We start from the raw sequence: 12,468 nt of genomic DNA on the forward strand, positions 1-12,468 counted from the left end.
ACGCCTTATGTTCGTGGCCCTTCGGTTCTGAAGGATCTTTATGATGTCTTACCTCCTCCGTCTTCTTTTTCAACTCCCTCGCCTTCTTTTCTGTGTGGATCTTATCGGAGTCCCCTTCTGGGATGTGGACATCCCATCCTTCGTGTGTCGACTCCGCTGGCACTCCATGTTCTGCCTAGTCGCTAGAGAAACCCAGCTCCCTCAGGGAAGGTTTCTTTGTTGACTGCGACATTGTGGCGTAGTGGGCCTTTCTTTGGTTTCAGTGTGTCCTAAGCGTCTTCGGCAGGAAAGCTGTGAAGGCCTCACAGTCTTCGTCCTGATGATCTTCAGGCAGACAAAGGTTGCACATATCGTGTGGGTCGTGTTGTGGTTATTTGTGGTGGCACTTGGGGCAAAATTTGAAAGGGGTATTCTCCATGACCCCAACCTCGCCATTTGTGGACCGGAGTGGTCATCTGGTGTTCAAACGGTCGCTCTACTCCTGCCTTCAGCTACGACGTTGGTTGATTGATTATACTTCGATGATCTGTCAATGAAAATCTTCTTTTGAAGTTTTTCGGAAAAAACAAAAACTTTATTCCCATCTTGCTTCCAGACCCAATGGCGGACAAAAGAATCTGAAGATGGCCACCACGCGCGTTGACCTCCAGGATAACATCCGGCAACACACAGGGGACGTACCTGGCACCAAATGGTGGTCGACAGCGACCAAAACAAGAAGAAAATATTTTTAAAAAGACAATTACGGACCCAACCACTAGATGGTGGAATGATGCATGTGCAGGGCTTGAAAAAGTCACTCGACGCTCGCATTTGCGAGTCAGATTAATTCAGGACGAGCTATTTTTAGGTCCTACTCGCTCTTTCTGGCGAGTAGGAAGACAAACTGACACCTGCAGGTCTAGTGCATTTTTTATGATTTTTCGAGCCCTGATGTGAATCCAGAAAAGGATTCACGCTGCAAAAGTACTTTCATTCTCCATGTACTCATGTGATTGGAAATAAATTCTGACAGTACAATACATTTAGCGCTTGGATAGGAAACCCATGAAGAGTAGTGATTTGTATCTGGTTACACATGCTTCCTCTGTGGAAATATGCCTAGCCGAGGAGTAATAGACACAATTTTAAATTGGATACGTTGGAGAGCGGCAGGGAGATATACAATTCAAAAGCCATAAAAGGATGAAAATATTATCATGTGCTAAACCCCTGGTTCTTAACCTGTGGTCCGAACACCCCTAGGAGTCTGCAATGCATACACAGGGGGTATGTCACTGTTCAGAAAATTAAATATATTAACAGATTAATAAAGAATATATAAAAAGGAAAAGGTAAAATTGTGATTTATTTTAAGCAATCAGTAAATGTGAAAGAATTGTAACATTGTTATGCAGAATTTGAGGCTAAAAATAAAGTTGGTATCCATAGCTTGATTTGTGGGAATAGTGGAAGTACAGCAAACAGAATCTAGTATAGCTATTTTGAGGCCTCAATTGAAACACTAGTATGCATTGTCATAAAGAGAGCATGCATTATGAGCAAACTGGATAAGTGATGTTAGAGCCTAGCATATCATTTGGTCTTTTAGATGTAAAACCAAAAAGCTCCTACCTTCCTGTTCAAATAATAGGTGCATTCACACATCTCATAGACCAAACGGATATAGCTCCTAAATTGGTGTCAGATCACTCTTGCATTAACACCAAACTTGCAGGTACTCATTCCACCCTACCACCTAAAAGGTGGCGCTTTAATGATGAAGTACTCTCTGACCCAGTAAACAGAGTAAAGATCGAAACTGCTATTAGGGAATATATTAAGGATAATGACCTCCCAGATACAGACACATTCACACTGTGGGACGTACTTAAGGCAACCATCACGGGGGCCATCATTGGAATTAAAGCAAGGTTCAATAGAAAATTAAAGCTTGAACTTGAGTCACTGGAAAAAGAAATCAAACTCCTGGAAACATCACATGCTGAGGCAGAATTTGAGGCTAAAAATCAAGTTAGTATCCATAGCTTGATTTGTGGGAATAGTGGAAGTACAGCAAACAGAATCTAGTATAGCTATTTTGAGGCCTCAATTGAAACACTAGCATGAATTGCCATAAAGAGAGCATGCATTAGGAGCAAACTGGATAAGTGATGTTAGAGGCTAGCATATCATTTGCTCTTTTAGAGAAAAAACCAAAAAGCTCCAACTTTCCCGTTAAAATAATAGGTGCATTCACACATCTCATAGACCAAACGGATATAGCCCCTCAATTGGTGTCAGATCATTCTTGCATTAACACCAAACTTGCAGGTACTCATTCCATCCTACCTCGTAAACAGTGGCGCTTTAATGATGAAGTACTCTCTGACCCAGTAAACAGAGTAAAGATCGAAACTGCTATTAGGGATTACATTAAGGATAACAACCTCCCAGATACAGACACATTTACACTGTGGGATGCACTTATGGCGACCATCAGGAGGGGGTCATCATTGGAATTAAAGCAAGGATCAATAAAAAACTAAATCTTGAACTTGAGACACCTGAAAAAGAAACCAAACTCCTAGAAACATCACATGCTGAGGCTTTAGTTCACAAAGTCATCCTGGATCGGCTAGTTCAGAAAAAATATGAATATAACAAAATTGTCAGTAAACGAGCTGGAGTGTGGATCAATAAATACGAGGCACTCAAGCTCTGCGAAGGAAACAAAGCGGGTAAACTATTAGCCTCGTTACTTAAGCACAAGCAGAGACAGTTCACCATTTCCTCGATAAAAGATCCCATTTATAGCATCCAGACAAAACAAAAAGAGATCCTGCGTGCCTTCCACTCCTTCTACAAGGACCTGTACAAAAGTAAACAAACAGTAAACTTGGACGAATGCACCAGATACTTAAACTCGCTAAACCTACCAAGACTATCAGAGACAGATAAAACAGCGTTGGGGAAGCCCATTTCTGAAAAAGAATTATCTATCTCTATCAAATCTCTTAAAAGCAATAAAGCCCAGGGCCCAGACGGCTTCTCAGCCTCTTTCTACAAGGCGTTTGACGGCTCACTCCAACCAACCTTATTAAGATTATTCAATTCCATAGCCATAGAGGGACGTATCTCTAACTCAATGAGAGAAGCCAATATTATCGTTATACCGAAGGAAGGGAAAGACCCTCTTCTGCCACAAATAAAAATTATAGGCCAATTTCGTTGATCAGTTTAGACTGTAAAATATATGCAAAAATCCTAGCCACATGAGTGAATGGTGTTCTTCCCAAGCTAATTAGTAACTCACAGGTGGGGTTCCTCAAATTTCGAATGTCTAATGATAACACTAGGCTATTATGTCATATTCTTGAGCAGGCAAAGATGACATCTGTCCCCTCTATCGCCATCACACTGGACGCAGAAAAAGCGTTTGACAGAGTATCGTGGTCATTCCTGAGAAATTGCATGTTATCCTTTAATCTTGGTGATTCATATACTGACATGGTTATGGCGCTGTATTCAGAGCCTACCGCCCCCATAGCAATTAATGGAACCCTCTTGGATGCCTTCACTCTAGAGCAAGGAACCAGGCAGGGCTGCCCTCTTTCCCCCTCACTATTTTTACTAGCTTTGGTATCGCTAATCCAAGATATTAAACGTAATAAGGAAATAAAAGGAGTAGTCTTTGGAGACTCTCAAGTAAAAGTAGCCGCATATACAGACGATATCCTCATTGTCACGGAGGACCCGAGCATGTCCATCGAGGCCCTGATGCACACCATAGAAATGTACTCCACACACTCGGGATATAAACTAAATCAAGATAAGTCCGAGGTCAAGCCCCTGAACATCCACTGCACCCAGGAAATATTGGGAGAATCTGGCCTTACGTGGCTATCGGGGTAAATCAAATATCTGGGGATAGAATTCTGTAGCACTATACTAGAATCACTCCAACTGAATGAAGCCAACACCCTAAAGAAAATCAAAAATGTCCTTGATGCATGGTCCCCAAGATTTATCACATGGTGAGGTAGGATTGAGACCATCGAGATGATGATTACGATTGCGCTTCTTGACCTACTTCTAACAGCAGCAGTTAAGATCATACTAAATAACTGGAAAGACACGCGAAAAGCATTTTTCAAGTGTTGGGTGAACTGGATCTCTAACCTAAGGGGGGCTGACAACATTGCCCTTCAGAACTCCCCATGGAACCCCCCCTTGGACACATGTGGGAAAGCCTTGATCTACTCTTTAATTCACACAAACCGCCATGATCTGCAACGGAGATGTGGCAAACTAGTCCATTACATGTGATACTCAAACACTTGTTCGCTGTACTACATCAATACAAAACTGTCAAACACTACAGTCCAATGGATGCATATCGGTTGTTATATTTATATTTTTCTATATAATTGGTTTTATGATATCCTTTATATTCCACCTGGCTGATTATGGTTTGTACATGTCTGTTTGATGGAGGCTACATGGGTGGCTATAACAACCCTAAGTTAATCAACACATACTTCTGACATTATACCCTGACAACACTGCTCAGTTTGTCATTTGGCCACCCTATTTTGAATCATCACTGTATTTGTTTTCATTGTCCTTACAGTTTATATTTTTATGTTCTTTCATTTATTATTATGTGCCTGCTTTTTCTGAAAACAACCAATACATTTTTTTTTAAATTAAACAAATGGACTTTCATCAATTTCTTTGATCCTGAATTAAATCAAATATTTCATAACATGTATTTGTTTGATTTGTATTTGTTTCTGTATTTGTGTATTTTTATATGGCTGAAATCATAAAAATTGGCTTCCAGTACTCATTAAAAGAGTGTCCACAGAAGTCAAACAGTTAGGAACCACTGATCTAAACTAATAAACACATTTTAAAGTGACTGACTTGGAATTCAGAAGATATCATTTACTGTAGAGGGGTTTGTAGGACAGATGTCATATGAGACTCGTAGAAGGAACCACGGTCCATTGTTGACTAAATTGTTCTTGGAAGTGGGACAAAAGTACAAGTTACTTACCTTCTGTAACAGTGTATCTGGTAGAGACGATTCTAGCTGCAGATTCCTGAACATAGAATTATTCCCAGGCGTGAGACTGGATCCGGAAAAATTTTCTTTGTCCCAGCATCTCTGTGCGCAGGGAGGCGGCACCGCGTGACTCCGCACTGACGTCGTCCGAGGACGTGACGTCAGCGAGGTCACATAAGCCCCACCCCGGTGCGCCAACATCAGTTTTCTTTGGAGAACTTTTCCGTGCCACAACCCGGAGCCATCAAAACTGTGAGAATATGGGAACAGTATGCGAAGCAGCAGAGAAACAGAAAGGAAAGAAGCGAAGGGAGAGGAACAGCCCATTCGGGGAAGCGCCAAACACCATGGCACCAAAAGTCAAGAAGGGAAGAGCAGAGCACAGCCACTGCAAAGCAACCCCGCAAGCAAATACAACATCCTCCCTGGAGAAAGAAAAAAGAACATGTGAAAAACTGTGCAGCAGACGAAGGAAGCCTGCAACCACAGTCCATTAACAGTGAAAGACAGGAGAGTAACGACAATGTACCCCATGACAACACCATCAAGGAGAGTAGCGTCCCCTGAAGGAGCCAAGGCTGTAGCCCAGCCCACAGACCCCTACTCAGAGGACTGCACAGGAGTCAGAAACTCCAAGCAAAGAAAAAGGGGGGAAACTAAGTGAAGCCCCATACTGGAAACACCAGAGTGTAGGAATGCAGGAGAAACCATGAACCTACCAGTCAAGCACCAGAAAGGTATGGATGCAAACCCACCAAACAGCGTCCCGCTAGGGAGGAGTGAAAGAGGGCACTCACAGAGACAAAGCACCCAGAGGCAGGAGAGTGCGGAAGACCAAGCTAAGGGCCCTCGCAGAACGGGGAGGAAGGGCGGGTCGTGAAGGAATCTGCAGCTAGAATCGTCTCTATCAGATACACAGTTACCGAAGGTAAGTAACTTGTACATCTGATTGAGATTACTAGCCGCAGATTCCTTAACGTACAGTAGATACCCTAGCCATACCCACGGGGAAGGAGGGTCTGCAAGAGGACCCCACCAGCCTGGACATAACAGAGGGTCACACAGGGGACGAGTCCGACGGACAGGTCGAGGAGCCCTGCCCCCCCAGGCAAGGTGAACCCCTACAGTCAGAACACCAATCCCCAGGGGGATGCTGAAAGGAGAAAGGAAGAAAAGAAGAGGAAGCCCGTTCACACCCCGCAGAGGAAACAGAGGCAAGGCAAGAGGGGACCGAAGCACCCCAAGCCAACATCAGGCAACAAAATCTCCATCCAAGGCCAAGGTAAGGAGGAGAAAGAAGATAAACATCGAGACACCAAAGAGACGAGGCTGAAAAAAGGCAAGCCCTCCCCACCGGGAACACACCCCGTAAAGAGGACAGCTGAGCCTACCACAGACAAGGCAATAGACCATACAGAACAGCGCCGACAGCAATGAAGCAGGTGGAAGCAGAAAGGGTAGCCCAGGGGCACCCAGGAAGACCCAGCAGGGTGCCTGAAAGGGGAAGTAACAGAAAATCCTCCTCAGCCCCCAAGACAGAGCGCAGGAGGGCGAAGAAGGGCCCGGACACACCTCAGAGAAGGGTCCACACACACGACACAAAGAACGTGGAATCAGAGCCCTGACGCCATGCAGCAAGCCGCAGAACGTACCAGGCTAACATCGCATCGACCCCAGAGAAGGACACTCAGGGCACCATTAAAGGCACTCCAAACCAACCAGAAGGGAATTGCACCTGCAACGTACTTAAACGCCAGTGAGAGAAGAGGCCCGAAAGCGACCACAACTCCCAAGCACAGACCAAGATATATAACAGCTACCGCTACCCCACATAGGGTATGTTAAGTCCCAAAACTTGGGAACCCTCTCAGGAAGAAACTTCCGCAGCAGAGGGCAACAGAAAAATCCACTGGAAAACCCCCGCAGAAGGCTTGTCAATTAGCCAAAGAGAAAATTGCAGAAGGCCTAATCTCAGGGCCAACCTGGTATAACAAGCCCAAGCAACAAAAAAGGGCCGGCAAGCAGCCAACAGAGCCACAGTCTCAACAAAAGAGGACTTGCAGGCACAGGAATCACACAGATCACACAACTGGGGCGACCCGCCCAAACGAAAGAACAGCTCCCAAGAACCAGATCAACGCACAGGTCACTGAGGGGGAGGAGGAGGAGGAGGAGGAGAAGGAGGCTGAAGCCCCGCCAAGAACCTCCGGATGGGCGAATCCACCGGGGCGTGGAACAAAAGAGTGCCATTGAAGGGAAGATCCACCAGCCGTTCCTGAACATTCTCCGGGAACACACTGGCCCGAAGCCAAACATGGCATCAAAGGGCAACCGAAGAAGCCATGGCACGACCAAGTACCTCCCAGATGTCCAGGGTAGAGCGAAGAATAAATGCTGCCAGCTCCCGGCCATCTAATGCATGGTGCCGCAAGTCCACACCAGAACCCTCTTGGGAAGCAGCAGATCCAAGGGACTCCGCCAAGTCCCACAAGCAAGAGGTGGCCCTAGCCAATACACAAAGTGTTAAGGGACCCCAGCGCCGCACTAGTTGAAGTGAACATATTGCAACCCCAAGAGTCCAGCCAGCGGGCCTCCCTAGAAGGTGAAGACAACAGCGACGGCAGGGAGGGAAAGGCGGTCTGCAAAAGGGGGCTACTGGCAGAGTGGTGGAGGGAAAGACACACCGGGTCACGCGGCGCTGGAAGGTGCCGGTGCAAAAGGTGTTGGGACACCGGATCCCCCAAGGTGAGATGACCCCAAGTCCCCACCAGAGAAGAAAGGAGCGAACCCTCAAAAGGAAGCAGCAGCTCCCTCCACCAGAGCCCTGGTGAAGTTCTTCCAGAAGATGACCCGCGGGGAAATGAGCAGCCGGATCACCCATGTGCAAAATTCCTACAGTCGTGGAAATCGCACGAGCGAAGGCCGTGCCCGCCTCCGTAGGGCCCGCGGTGGGGAAAGCAGCTCCTCCGATGGCGACGGCTGTCAGCTAGGGCGGACATCCCCTATGCCAACCAGAGTGGGAAAGGGCTAGGTCCAGAAAGGAGAAAGCGGTGCCGAAGAGTGGGGAACCTGCGGTTCCTCTGGTGAAAACCGCAGCCGCAGCAACGGCGGGGAGCTGTCCTTAGATGACCTCCGGGGAAGAGGGGACGTCCGAAGACGAGTCCACAAACTGGTGCCTGTCTGGTGCCCTTGTATCCGCGACCTGGAGCACGGCGCCGTCGTCCAGCACCACAGGAGACGCGGACAGGCCTCCGTGACATCCCACAGTGCTTGGGACCGAGGCTGAGCCGGAGCCGAGGCGGCTAAGGGACGGCAGCGGAACGACTCGACCTCGAACTCCGACGAGGCAGCCACCTGCGTGGAGGGACGTGAGCCACCCAGAGAAGGACAAGGAGCCTCCCGCCATGGGGGGACGAGAGGGGTCCGCCGTCCCCCATGGCGGTGCCAAGACCGGCGACCTCCGGCGAGGCAGCCGCCTGCGTGGAGGGACGAGAGGGACCCGGGGAGTGACACAGAGACCCCCGCCAGCCTCGACCCATGAGGGCACAAAAGGGGCCTGCCGACCCCTGTGGCGCCGCCAAGGCCGATTCGACCTCCGACGAGGCAGCCGCCTACGTGGAGGGACGAGAGGGGCCCAGGGAGGGACGAGGGGTCCCCTGCCAGCCTGGAACCATGACAGGAGGAGGGGGTTCCGCCGACCACTGTGGCGCCGCCAGGGACAGCAGCTGCCAGCGCCGTAGCGGCGTCACCTCGGCCTCAGACAGAACCATCCATGAGAGGGGCTGAGAGGGGCTCAGGGATGCGACCCGGGCCCCGGTGACCTCCCGTGACACCTAAGGGACTCCTGCAGGAGTTTGCGGCAAAACCGGGGCGCCGTGGTCCAAGGAGGGACCCCCGAAGGGCCGCACCACATACTCCGAGCCTGGATCCGAACCAGTCGCACCGGCGATGCTGCGGAGGGCCCCGCACAGTGCGAGTGATGCGCCGACGTCCCAGGGGGGAAAGGAGGAGGAGGAGAAGCCAGCGAGGCCTGCAAAGCCGCCGCATATGTCTCCATCTGGGCTCTCGATGCCCTCTCACCGGGAAACGGTGGATAGGGGGACGATACGCAGGGCCGCATCACCCGCAGAGAGCCCACGCCCACACAGGCTGGAAACCAGCCCTCGGGGACAAACTGCGACACTTACCAACAGGGGAGCGACGCTCTTGTGGCACAGGAGAGGGATGAGGACGATGACTGCTGCTTCGAAAACCTTCTGCAGAAGCTCACTGAGGTGATGAATCCGACCTGGACATGCGAGCCGAGAGAAGTTACATCCGGCAATACCACCGCGACTTCGGCTTTAACCGTTGGCACGCCTCGCAATCAGTGGAGTTGTGATCTTCTCCCAAGCACCACATGCAAATGAGGTGAGGGTCCGTCGCCGACATCAAGCATCCATCACACGAACACGTCTTAAAGCCCGAAGGCACCCGCACACTGTTCCCACAACCATATGCAATTGCGAAGGGAAAGGCCTAAAACAGGCCCGGAGCACAAAACGGATCCGCGTTGCAGACGGAAAAGGAAAAAACTGATGTTGGCGCGCTGGGGTGGGGCTTATGTGACCTCTCTGACGTCACATACCCGCGGACGACGCCAGGGCGGAGTCACGTGGTGCCGCCCCCTGGCGCACAGAGATGCTGGGGTTAAGAAAATGCTTCCGTGTCCAGTCTCACGCCTGGGGATAATTCTACGTTAAGGAATCTGCGGCTAGTAGTCTCTATCAGATAGAGTGCACTTTAATAATTATACACTGCTGTTATGCACATTTAGGAGTTTAATCGACTATTGACCCCCATTATTGTTCAGTTGTACAAAGAAATTGTAGTGTTCTTAAATTAGAGATGGTGGTGCAAACACTTATTTGGTGTTCATACTGGTCTCCTGTAAAAGGTAGGAAACAAAACGTACTGGACTTGTATAATTGGTGGACATGTGGGGGGCGGGGGTACATGCACTTTAATCCATTTACCTCCTGCCTCACTATTAGATCATTTTGGAAGAATGTATTTCAGAAAATAAATGTGTTTTAAAGATGGATTTAAGCAGCAAAAAGATAACTTTGAATGAAGTTCTTTACACCAAGGTCAGAAAAACAGACATGAGTGTATGGATTCTGAAAGCTTAGATTACTGGAAATGATTTGTTTCACTGTAACTGGAAAAGTAAACCTGTATAGAATAAATTAAGGTGGCTTCATTAAATAGCCTTGTTAGCCTGGATACAATTCTTCAAAACTAGAAGCCTTTTGCATAAATGTCATAATATACTGGGTTACAGGCTATCACTGTACAGTCTAATGGAAGCCTTGAGTTGTTTATTAGTTGTTTTTGTTCAGCCGGTGATTTGTTTTCCTAATCTTTTGTCTTGTATTTCCCTAGGTCGTATTATGTTTGCTTGGTATTCACCACTGCTCCTTTCATTAACGAGCACTCTTGTATTTTACGTTAGTTAGTTAATGCACCTTGTTATATTATGAACTATTTAAAATATCTAATGTAAAATATATAAACCAATAAAAAGACTTCAAAAGCACCACAAGGAAAATACAACAGAGGGTAAATGTGAGTTGATCACCTAGAAAGAGATGGCAGACCTGGATACCCAAGATACGTAGTATACACCTGGCTAAAGTAAAAATAGTCCACTGGTATAAAATACTCTTGTTTGCTCAGATATACAGCGCAGAAGCTTTGCTAGAGCAGGCAAAGTAATAACATGTGAAACACTTATGTCCCTGCAAGATGACCATGTTATCTGCCTTCCTTGAAAGGGTTAATCTCATAGTGAACAACATAGTCCTATTGTTGAATAACAAGCAATTAGAAGCATGGATCTATTGCTAATGAATTTTGAATTGCCATCGGTTATTGTGCTGGATGACCATATGTTCTTCCTATTTTAAGATCTATTGCATTGGAATGCACTCTTCTCTAATCGTGGATGCATCATATATATTACAATCCCCTGTCGACACCTTGTGGTCCCTGAATTTGAGTTAAAAGTAACCAACCAATGACACCAAAATGAAGCCAAGCTAACAAAATGAACGAAAAGAAATAAAAACAGACTGGTAGTGTTCATGCCTACGGAGAAAAGAAAGCAAGAGGTCACCAGTCTTGTCTTAGAACTATTGTTACTCCTTCTGCCACCAACTTTCAAGCTACATTTTTTATCTCTTTTTTATTTAGGTGGGCTTTTACACTAATTCGCTTGCACCAACAAGATCACATCAGATTGGTAACCTTTTCAGAGAAGTGTCAAGACCTGCCTAAATCAAGAAAGGAACAATGTAAACCTAAGGCCTTTCACTAATGAGAGCCCAAGCCTTCTCAGACACCAGTTATTGTTTGTGCTGGTGACCGCCATATTCCATAGCCTGGTTCATTCGAGCTGTGCCTAAAACATGGTGTTACTTCACAAAGTGTTAATTGCAATTTTCACTTCTTTGACACAGATGTCCAGAAAAAGCACTCTTCCCTGAGACATATGGTTTCTGGGAGACTTTTGACAAACCCCATAGCTGGATTCAGAGAAGAACATAAGCACACATACTCCAAACCCACTAAAAACAAACATGCTAAGAACACTTATAAGGTATGTCCCATGGGACATTAGTTTCCTGAAAATCACTGAGCAAGGGTATGAGTTTGTAACAAAAACTCAGATTCTTTTCAAGTGATTTTCTTTTTAATTTGAGTTCAACTCTAATTAGTGTAATGGGCATCTCTTCTTGTTATACTTAACTAGAGGAGTAGTTTTGAAGTTATAATTGTTTTCTGGAGTCACATGCAGTGCATTATTCCGAAATCTAGCGATAGGGTCTATAATAGCTTCCTTTAGTCTTTTTTTCGTGTTGACGTTGTCAACTAATTTATCACTTGGCCCCTTGTCACTCCATGAATGATGTCAGTTTGTCCACTTGACTTTTAACTATTTTGCATTTTTAGATATGTCTTTGTTTAGACACATGTAGCTGAGTTGTGAGCTGTGTTGAGGCCATGGTATTTAAATGAATTAGTTGTGGCAGAAAAGGAACCCTTCTAAATATCTTCACTCGAGAGATCATTCACTTGACCCCTAAATGCGTGTCAAAAGGAGAGTCAGCTGCATGGCATGTGCAGGTTTTCACTTTTTGTATGCAGTTCTGGGTATCTTTCCCTAGTTAATAATATTTGAAGGATTCCATTTCCTTTTTTTGCCTAAATTCAGATCTGAAGCAGATGACCAACCACAAGTCATACAACTTACAAATAGACATATGCCTTAAGTAAATATTCACCGTTAAGAAGAACCACAAACTGGTTGAAGTCTACATCCATCAAAACATTCAGCCCTCCTAAACCATAAGGAATCTATCGAACACCATATGGAA

Source organism: Lissotriton helveticus, chromosome 1_1 (assembly GCF_964261635.1).
Source record: "Lissotriton helveticus chromosome 1_1, aLisHel1.1, whole genome shotgun sequence".
Classification (NCBI taxonomy): Eukaryota; Metazoa; Chordata; class Amphibia; order Caudata; family Salamandridae; genus Lissotriton; species Lissotriton helveticus.